We start from the raw sequence: 9,533 nt of genomic DNA on the forward strand, positions 1-9,533 counted from the left end.
CTCAGAGGAGGCCTGCATAGTATGATTTGCAAAATCTGAGATGTAAAGCAACCACATAGGATGACCTGAAATGATAACTTTCTAACCTAAAAGTGATCATGGTAGGTAATTATGTTTTAAGTATTCTTTCCTGACAAAGCTGAATCTTTACATTAACGGAACATGTCTATTGTCTTTTTGCATTTGTGATAACTTTTCAAATATTCGGAAAAATTTTTCATTTTTCCGGACCCTCACTGCACAGAGGAGAAGCGACAGAACCTCTAATTGCTATTGTCATCATGTGATTGTTAGCTGCTAACTATCCTCTATCAACCAATGTAAAAGACGTATGTGTCTATTTGTTTTACTTTTTATCCAATCTCAGAGATTTCTCTGTTTTGCTTTCTCCCACCTTCCTAATCTATCACCAATGGATTTTATTTAACCCCTTATTCCTCTTGCTTTGATTGTAATGTATAACATACGGTGCAAAACTGCCATTTTTCGTTGAGATTTTTTTAAAAGATTTTTAAATTAATTTTTAGAGAGAGATGGAGAGAGAAACATTGACATGAGAGTGGAACAACGATTGGTTGCCTCCTGTACACCCACAGGGATCAAGACTCAACCTGGACAAGTGCCCTGACAGGGAATTGAAGCAGCAACCTTTCCATGCATGGGAAGATGCCCAACTGACTGAGCTACATCAGCCAGGGCTGGAAAATTTTAAATGTACCATAAAAATATTAACACCATAAAGTCTGCATTGTGAAAAGGTGGATTATTAATATTGTAGAATATATATTTATATGACTTATATAGTATATGTATTATAATAATCTTGAGAGATATATGTATTTTGAATATACTAGTATATATTCATACATTTGTATGTATTTTATATATATTCAATACATATATAGAGATACATATACAGGGTGAGGCAAAAGTAGGTTTACAGTTCATATGGAAAATAATACAATCCTATCTAATAAAAGAGAAACATGTTAATTAGCCATTCCCCCGCTACCCTTCCCATTGGCTAATCAGGGCTATATGCAAATTAACTGCCAGCCAAGATGGCGGCTGGCAGCCAGGCAGCTTGAAGCGAACATCAGGCTTGCTTGCTTCAGTGACGGAGGACTCCAACGTTCCCCGCCTGCCGCTGTCGGCCTCTGAGCTTGAAGTTTGAAACATTATTACAAATATAGAAGCTAAACAAAACCCCAGAAACCTGCTTTCAGGCAGCCGGGATCTCAGTGCTGGAGTTGAAACAGTGTTTCGATTATAGAACCCAAACAAACCAGATACCTGCTTTCAGCAGCGGAGGCCTAATAGCTGGAGCCAAGCCTCAGAGTGAAAGCTGGCCCAGAATAAAAAAATAAGAAAAGAAAAAAAGGAGCGGTTGGGAGCTTCAGTCACCCGCCAGCCCGAAAACAGCCCTCAGCCCCTCACCCAGACTGGCCAGGCACCCCAGTGGGGACCCCCACCCTGAAGGGAGTGTGACCAGCTGCAAACAGCCATCATCCCCTCATCCAAGCTGGCCAAGCACCCCAGTGGGGACCCCCACCCTGATCCTGGACACCCTTTAGGGCAAACCAGCGGGCCCCCACCCGTGCACCAGGCCTCTTTCCTATATAGTAAAAGGGTAATATGCCTCCCAGCACTAGGATCAGTGGAGCCGCGAGGCCTCCCAGCACCGGGATCAGAGTGACAGGGGGCAGCGACCCAACTCACTGATCCGCCATGCTCTGTGTGTAACAGGAGGCGGTGCCCCAACTCCCCTATCGGCCCTACTCTGTGAGTGACAGGGGAGAGCTCCTCAACCCCCAAATTGGCCCTGCTCTGTGCCTGACAGGGGGGAACTCCCCAACCCCCTGATATCGTTGAGATTTTGATTCCTGGCAATTGTCATCAGTTTGACTCAAACTCATAAAAATTCTCTACAGGTTTAAATGTTTCCTACATTGGTAGCTGAAAATTCCAGGCTTCTAATCGAGATTTGGCCTTTATGGCAACCAGTCCTCACCCTGCAACTATCCAGAGGCCTGTCAGGAGTTGCCTCATCGGGACAAAAGACACTCTTATTGCCCATATCACTCAGAAAATTTCAACAATTTAAACTGCTCTATTCTAAGAACCAGGAAATATCTTTCTGTGAAATCACATGAGGAAACTTAGGCTTTTTGAGGTGAGATCACTTGCCCAGAGTCACACAGCCTGGAAGTGGACTCAACCATGCCATGTATTGTCTATTGGCACATGACATCTATGCTCCACCCCTTTCTATATTTCCTACTATACCAGAGGGGCTGAAAGGTTAAATACCACCCTCCCACTTCTAATGACTGGGAATTCAGGTGTGAATTAATTTCAGCCTCTGACCTGCACTTGTGTGTATTTAGGACTCTGGGAGGGAGAAGGGGCTGTGATTCCTGCTCCTGGTGGGTGGGCTCTGCAGACAGAGCTTTATGTGAAGAAGCAGGTGTTTCTTTCCCTCTGGGTGGGGCTGTAGCAGTGGGACCTTGAAACCAGACTTCCTGTGTCAACTCCCTGACTTCCAATTTCTGGTCATGCATTGGTTTTACTTGCACCTAATTCTGTGCTAAAGACCTTGCTGCACAACTGTTAGTGCCTGGTTTACCTGAAATAGTCCAAAATGGGAATCAACACAAATGTCTATGATTGGGTGAATGGCTAAACAAGTTTGGTGCATCCTACAATGGAATAGAACTGAGGGATTAAAAAGGAAAGAACTATTTCAAGATAATGGCATTGATTCTAGAAGCCAACATTAGCCAAAATTACATATTATATGGTTCTAATTATGAAAACTGCAGAAAATTCAAACTCATCTATAATAACTGAAAGCAGATAAGAGTTGGAGGGAGTGGGAGAGGGACAGAGTGAGGAGATTATAAGAGGGCCTGAGGAGGCTTTAAGATTGAAGAACATGTTCATTTTCTTCATTGTAACAACTTCTCTGGTGCATGCATTTGGCAAATCTTAATATTTTGTATACTTTCAATATGGTGAGTTTATTGTATGCCAACTAAAACAATAAATATGTGAAATTTAAATATACACATATGAAATATTGCTTAAAGTATAGGTTGAATAGAAAATTCAAAACTGTAACGTGACTTTTTTCTTGCACATTTGTCAGCTTGTCCATCAAAGGGAGGTGAGCTATTCCACAGCCTGCAGCCTCCTCAGGTGTCTGCTGACCCCACCTCAGCAGCACCCACAGCCCAGCAGGGTCCAACCTCACCAGCATTACTCAGTCCACATTCCTTCTCACTCTTCACACTGCCCACACTGGACTTGGAAATCTCCTCCACCCAGCAAGGCATCTGCCCACCAAAGTCCAGTCCTCTCCAGGCAGCTCTTCCCCACCACCCTCTGTCCAAAGGTTGAATGGCCACTCATGCTTAAGGTCTCAGCCAAGAGGTCACTTTCTCAGAAGTGCTCTCTGTGGTCTCCAGACAAACTGAGACTCAAGTACATACAACTCTTGCTTCCTGGTTCTTCTCTGGATTATAATTATCTCCTTAGTGCTGTGATTTCTCTGAGAGCCTGTCTTTGTTACAAAGTAAACTCCTTGAGCACAGGTCCCACCTTTGTCCTGTTCTCTCAGGTTACAGGGCCCATCCCAGGCCTGGCACATCACAGATGCTCAGTAAACACTCATTAAATGGATGAGGGAAACCACGCAATGGAAGCCTGTCACCCTCTGTGACACTAGTGGTCAAACTATGTTCCTTATATGTAAGAAGGCATTGGTTTCAGCATGGGAGGAGGTCACAAGTGTGTGGGGATGACGCAGGGATGGGTTTTTCCCCCTCACCCAATCAGGGGGGCGGGAGATAGGACCAACTAACAGTGGAGAGTCTGACCTTCGTTCATTCTCAGAAAATCACAACCCTGCAATTTACACCTTCTGAGTGTTTTCTCATATTCCTGGGGCTGGACAGCAGCCTGTGTACATTGTCTTTTCACAGAGCCCTGATCTGGCAGACACTCTGGATCTTTCACCCCAGGTAGAGGTACTACCATGGGAAAGGAGAGCTCACACTGACCTCAAAGGAATCCGGGGATGACTCCCAAACCCACGGTCCCTGGTCTGTGGAGACCAGCCTGTATCCCTGAACATCTCACCCACCCATGATGTCCCGGGGAGCAAGTGGAACGTCCTCAGCAAGATGGGACAGAAGAACCCAGGATCCGGGGTTGCTTCCATCTCAGAGGACTGAGGGTCCCACAGGGGCCTCCCCTCCTTTAACAGAGGGACCCACAGCTCCTGTGGTTGACACTCCAAGTGGAGCTGCCTCAGATCCTGGGCCCTGTCGGGAGTACTACAGCAGAGGATGGACAGGGACACAGACGACTTGGATGCAAAACCCAAGGCAATGATGGAGATGCACAGGGCATTTGAGCGATCAGCCCTCCAGTTTGGCACACCCTACTAAAAGCCTCAGAAGAGACATCACCAGGTCCTGTTGTGTTGTTCAAACCTTTGGGACAGAGATTTCCTCCTGAAACAATACATCCACCAGAGGGGACAGTTCTCATGACAGTGGACTCATAATCCTCTGGATCTCCAGCCCCTCTGAGATGGAACAGCCCCAGATCCTGTCCTTTTACTGGTCTCACCGTGCTCTGGGATGGAGTCAGGAGGCCTGGAGCCCACAGTGACTGGGCCCTGACCGGCTGGCCTTTCAGTTTGAAGGCCAGAGCCCACCTCTGCCCAGGTGTCAGTGTCAGCTCTCATTCTTTGGTCAGCATCCCAGGTGGAGTACCTAATATTGGCTGCATTTCTCCTTCTGCCCATATTTAAACACACAGACAACAGGGAATTCACACATGAACCTGGCTTTGCCTAGGAGCTGGAGAAGGAGTCTGAAATCCATCCCTTGCTACCACAGATGCTTTTGGACCCCACCCTCATGACTGCTGTATCCCACCTGCTACTTCTGGGGACTGTGAATAAAACAACAAAAACAAAAAATGGGTTGTAAAATAAGCCTGACAAGCCCAGGGGGTCACATGGCATGCCTGTTGAGCTCAGTGACCAAAAATAACTGCACAGGATGGTCTGATCACAAATTCCTAACAGGGCAGGTGATGGCAGGGAGTCATGTCCCAGGCCTACAGTTTCCTTATGAAAGGTCAGACTTTACGTTAAGTGAGCCCTGTTCCCTGTTCTTATGCATCTTGGATAACATACCTTTGATACATCAGAGTAGTTGTTTTTTTGCAAGATGATTTAAAGGAACATACTCTGGGACCAGCATATGAGACAACATACTTCTTATGTTACCTGGTTCTTTGCACAACCTCTCTATGTGATGTAAATATTAATTATCCTGGACCTACCAAAGTTAAATAAATTAAAGTTTTTGTTTCTCTATTTTGCCTTTATCAATTCTAGAGATTTCTTCACTTCCTAATGGATTACACACAACTTTTTCATTCTTCCTTTTTTATTATAATGTATAAAATAAGTTGCACAACTGCCAAGCTTAGGATGTGAGATCTTGTTCCAGGCATATGACGTTAGCTTTGTTCAAATAAAGTCATGAAAATCTTCACAGGTTGGGAAGTTTCTTACTTTAACAGGCCCAAGAGCACCTGCTTTCTCAGGGCTCTATTTGCTGCTCCCTGACCATGCCAGGCACCACCATGAACATGGTGGGGTAATGAAAGGAAACTCCCCCAGGCAGAGGACAGGCACCGCCCCAAGGTCAGGGAGCACCAGGACAGGCTGAGCCAACAGAGAGGGAGGGTCTCCCAGAAACTACCCCTGATGACCAGGGAGCCCACAGCCACCTGAGCTCCCACTACCGTCCTCTCTTCCCACGACATGCAGGACAACTTCCCCTTCACTACCAGGAACTGTAAGTCCGTCTGAGACTCCTGGTCCTGGGTCTTTGTCCCTGGAAGCAAAGGCCAGGCTGGTGACAACCTGAGATAGAGGGAGGGTCCCCTCTGTAGTAATCACCCAGATTGACGCCTTCTCACCCCCACAGTCACCTCTGTGGCCTTCCTGCTGGGAGGAAATCCAGCCTTCCCAGCGCATTTGAGAACATGGGGCAGACCCAGTTCCCAGCTGGGTTTCTGTGTTACAAACAGAAATAATCCCCATTTGGGGGCCTGTGGGGCTCTCTGTGTGGTGCTAACAGACCCAAGACCAAGACCCTGCAGAGGCCAATGCTGGGGTGAGAGGGTCATCCTCTCAGAAAACACATGCCTCCATCAGCCTTGCTGTTGCAAGTGGGCTCCAAAGGCATTAAGATCCACCTCCCCTGCCAGCTTGTCAGATGCAGAGTCTCTGGTCCACTGCATACCTGTAGAGTTAGAATCTGCATTTTAACTGGATCTGGAGACCCTCCCTGTGCACAGGAGAGGGGGAGGTGTGTTCCATCACAACATCAGCAGATCTCATTCTGGTTGGGCATCCACATTAGCTGGAAAGCTGATGAAGCAGCTTCTACAGTGTCACCTGGGCATCTCAATCTTTACAAAGTTTCCCAGGTGATCCGATGTACAGCGGTGGTGATATCCCTGTGACAAGAGTTCCTGGGGTGGCCCCAGAACTCCTTCTCTGAAGGGAAAAGTCAAATGTGAAATAGAGAGGGCTGTGGGGGAGGCTAAGGTGCACCTGACTGGGAGCCATGGCGAATGCCCATGACCTGGATGCCCCAGGCTGGTGCTTTTCCAAACAGAGCATGTGAGTGTTTGTATGTGTTTGTGTGAGTGTGAGTGTGCAGGCAGCAGACACCATGGAGTCACTCTCAGCTCTTACCAGCAGAGGACCTGTCCCCTGGAATTGGCTCCTGTTGGCTGGTAAGGAAGGAACAATCCCTGGGGGTGGACTGAAGGAGGAAACACGGGGACTTGGTAGGGTCTCCTGGGGAGAAAAGCGCTCTGAGAGTGGAGGGAGGGGTTCTGTGTTGACCTGAGAGGAGAGGACAGGGGAGCAGAGTAGTATGGGTAAGGGAGATGGGTAACAGGTATCTGGGAAATCTCATGATCTGGAAGTGGAGTGGGGGAGGGAAACTTCAGTTGCTGTTAATTCCTAAGTTATTCATCACTTAGTTTTGAATTTTGGAAACTGACCATAATAACAATTTATGTCAGGTGGCACCAGAGAAAAACTTAATCAGGGGTGCTAAACACCGTCCTTACCACCAACCTCAGGAGAAATACACCCCAAGAAAGGCAGGACTCTGGGAACATTCATTCACCCACAGGTATTTGCAGCCTGTTGAAGGCACTGGGGATGCAAGATCGGACAAGCACCTGTCCCCATGGAGTTCACGTTCTGTGGGTGGAGGGAGATAAGAAAATATCTACATGAGATGTCAGGTATCCACAAGTGTTATAAAAAGAAGAACAGAGCAGTGACAGGTTAGAAAGTGATTAACAGAGAGTCTTTAGGGAAGTGTTCCATGAAGGTGCCTCCCATGGACACCCCTAAATATCAGCAGGGGTCTGAGGGCAGTGAGTGGGTGAGCTGAAGAGACTCCTGGAGAAGAGACTGAGAAACAGAAAAAATAACAGGTTCACAGGTGCTGAAGTATTGTTGGTCATGCTGTTGACCTTGACCATATTCACACACACACACTCGTGCAAACACACAAACACACACACACACACACACACCAAGGCTGAGATGAAGAGACCTGTTCCAAATCCAGGGCCTCATCTTTCCATCCCAACATATACATCCAAATATTGATCAAATTCTCTCTGCCCTCCTAGTTTCACTCTTAAATTTCTGGAGACTGCCCACCACTGCCCAACTCGCTATTGTGTCAACCAATGCTTCTGAAGGAAAGGATGTGACTCTACATATTAGCAATATGCCTCCTGTTGTTACAGGCTTCATGTGGTACAGGGGGCAAGGGGCAAACTACAAACATAATATTGCACGTCTTGGAATGTTCCTAAGACAGAGAACAGAGCCTGCATATAGCAGTCGAGAGCAAATAAACTTTGATGGATCCTTGCCAATAAAGAGGGTCACCCAGAAGGACACAGGAATCTTCACCATAGTAGTCTACCTTCCAGGCTATATAAAAGAAATAGGATTTGGATGGCTCAATGTATACAGTGAGTAATTGCTCTCTGACCTCTGGGTGTTGGCTGGGTGAACACACAGGACTGACAGCCCTGGACTCTGCCTCCATCCCCCTCTGCATCATCCCCCAGGTTGGGTTTGGGCATTTAGTGCAGGACCCACACATTGGAGACAAACATTCTAAGATCAGAGTTCCCTTCCCGGATTCCAGCCCTGCAGACATTCTCCACAAAGAGTAGGGCCAGTCTGATGGGAGTCGATCAGCAGAGACAGACCAGTCTCAGTCTGGTTCCCTTGGCCCCTCCCCATGACATTGACCCTGAGAAAGACCCTGCAGGGATCAGCCAGGACCCATCCTAAGCAGACCCCTGCAATCCTCATAAAGAAGCTCAGCTTTGGCAGCCCCGCCCAGACCCCTGCCCCAGGGTTTCTGACTCCAGGGACCCTGGGGATCCTGTGTCAGGTTGGGGTTAACCTCCTGGGAAGGGCTGAGTGGAGGCAATTGTTTCCCAGTTTTCTGAGTCACAAGGCTTTGAGCTGCTCAGAAGCCAGAGCTAAGCCCCATGAACCACATCTGGATAGGGGTGGTGCTTCACCTGAGACAGAGTGTGGCTAGCACAGATGGACAAGATCGCCAGGCCATTTGTGGACTACACTGAAACATTTAGGAGAATCCAGAGAAAGGTCAGAATCGCAGGGAACAAAAAGGAGGAAAGATGCTCCTGGCAGCTCCTCATCCACCAGGGATCAGCCCAGGAGATTCTCTCTTGGAGTTGAACAATAACAGATGTCACTCATTTGAGCAGCTCCCCTGTCCTAATGTTTAGTCAGATACTGTGAATATTTTATTGTTAATACACTGACACCCTGGCAGTCAAATGTTCATTGTATTGCATGGAGAGGAAACCAAGGCACAGGGAGATATAGTCACTAAAGCAGAGCCACACAGACCATGAGAGTGACTCAAGGTCTGTCTGCAGCCATAAAGCAAACATTGTTTTAGATCATTGATGGCAAACCATTTGAGCTTGGCGTGCCAGCATTTTTAAAAAACCTAACTTAACTCTGGTGCCGTGTCACAAATAGAATTTTTTTGATATTTGCAACCATAGTAAAACAAAGACTTATATTTTTGATATTTATTTTATATATTTAAATGCCATTTAACAAAGAAAAATCAACCAATAAATGAGTTTGCATGACACCTCTGATGCGTGTCATAGGTTCGACATCACTGGTTTAGATCTTCCCTTAGGCATCTCCAGTTCAGAGAGAGAGACTGTGGTCTAGAAAATAACACCAAATGGAGAATTAATTTATTTGTACTCTAGAACCAAATTTCCTGCACTAACAATTAGTCAGTGCTGGGAACACCCAGACCTTCCCCTCAGGTGGCTGATACACCCTTCCTTGCACTGGAGGTGAAACAACTGAATTGTTTCCTGATGTGTTGGTGTCATTCCCACTG

General features: G+C 46.8%; 1 long non-coding RNA gene across 1 annotated transcript in view; it reads right to left on the reverse strand.

Annotated features, from left to right (window-relative positions):
- The window catches only part of LOC106726696, a 17,449-nt gene that overhangs the window by 6,248 nt on the left and 1,668 nt on the right, over positions 1-9,533 (reverse strand). Inside the window, exon 2 of the long non-coding RNA XR_001362782.1 lies at positions 2,834-2,837. This is a non-coding gene — a long non-coding RNA (uncharacterized LOC106726696). The remainder of the gene's footprint in view (positions 1-2,833; positions 2,838-9,533) is intronic.

This window comes from Myotis brandtii, unplaced genomic scaffold (genome assembly GCF_000412655.1).
Source record: "Myotis brandtii unplaced genomic scaffold, ASM41265v1 scaffold3043, whole genome shotgun sequence".
NCBI lineage: Eukaryota > Metazoa > Chordata > Mammalia > Chiroptera > Vespertilionidae > Myotis > Myotis brandtii.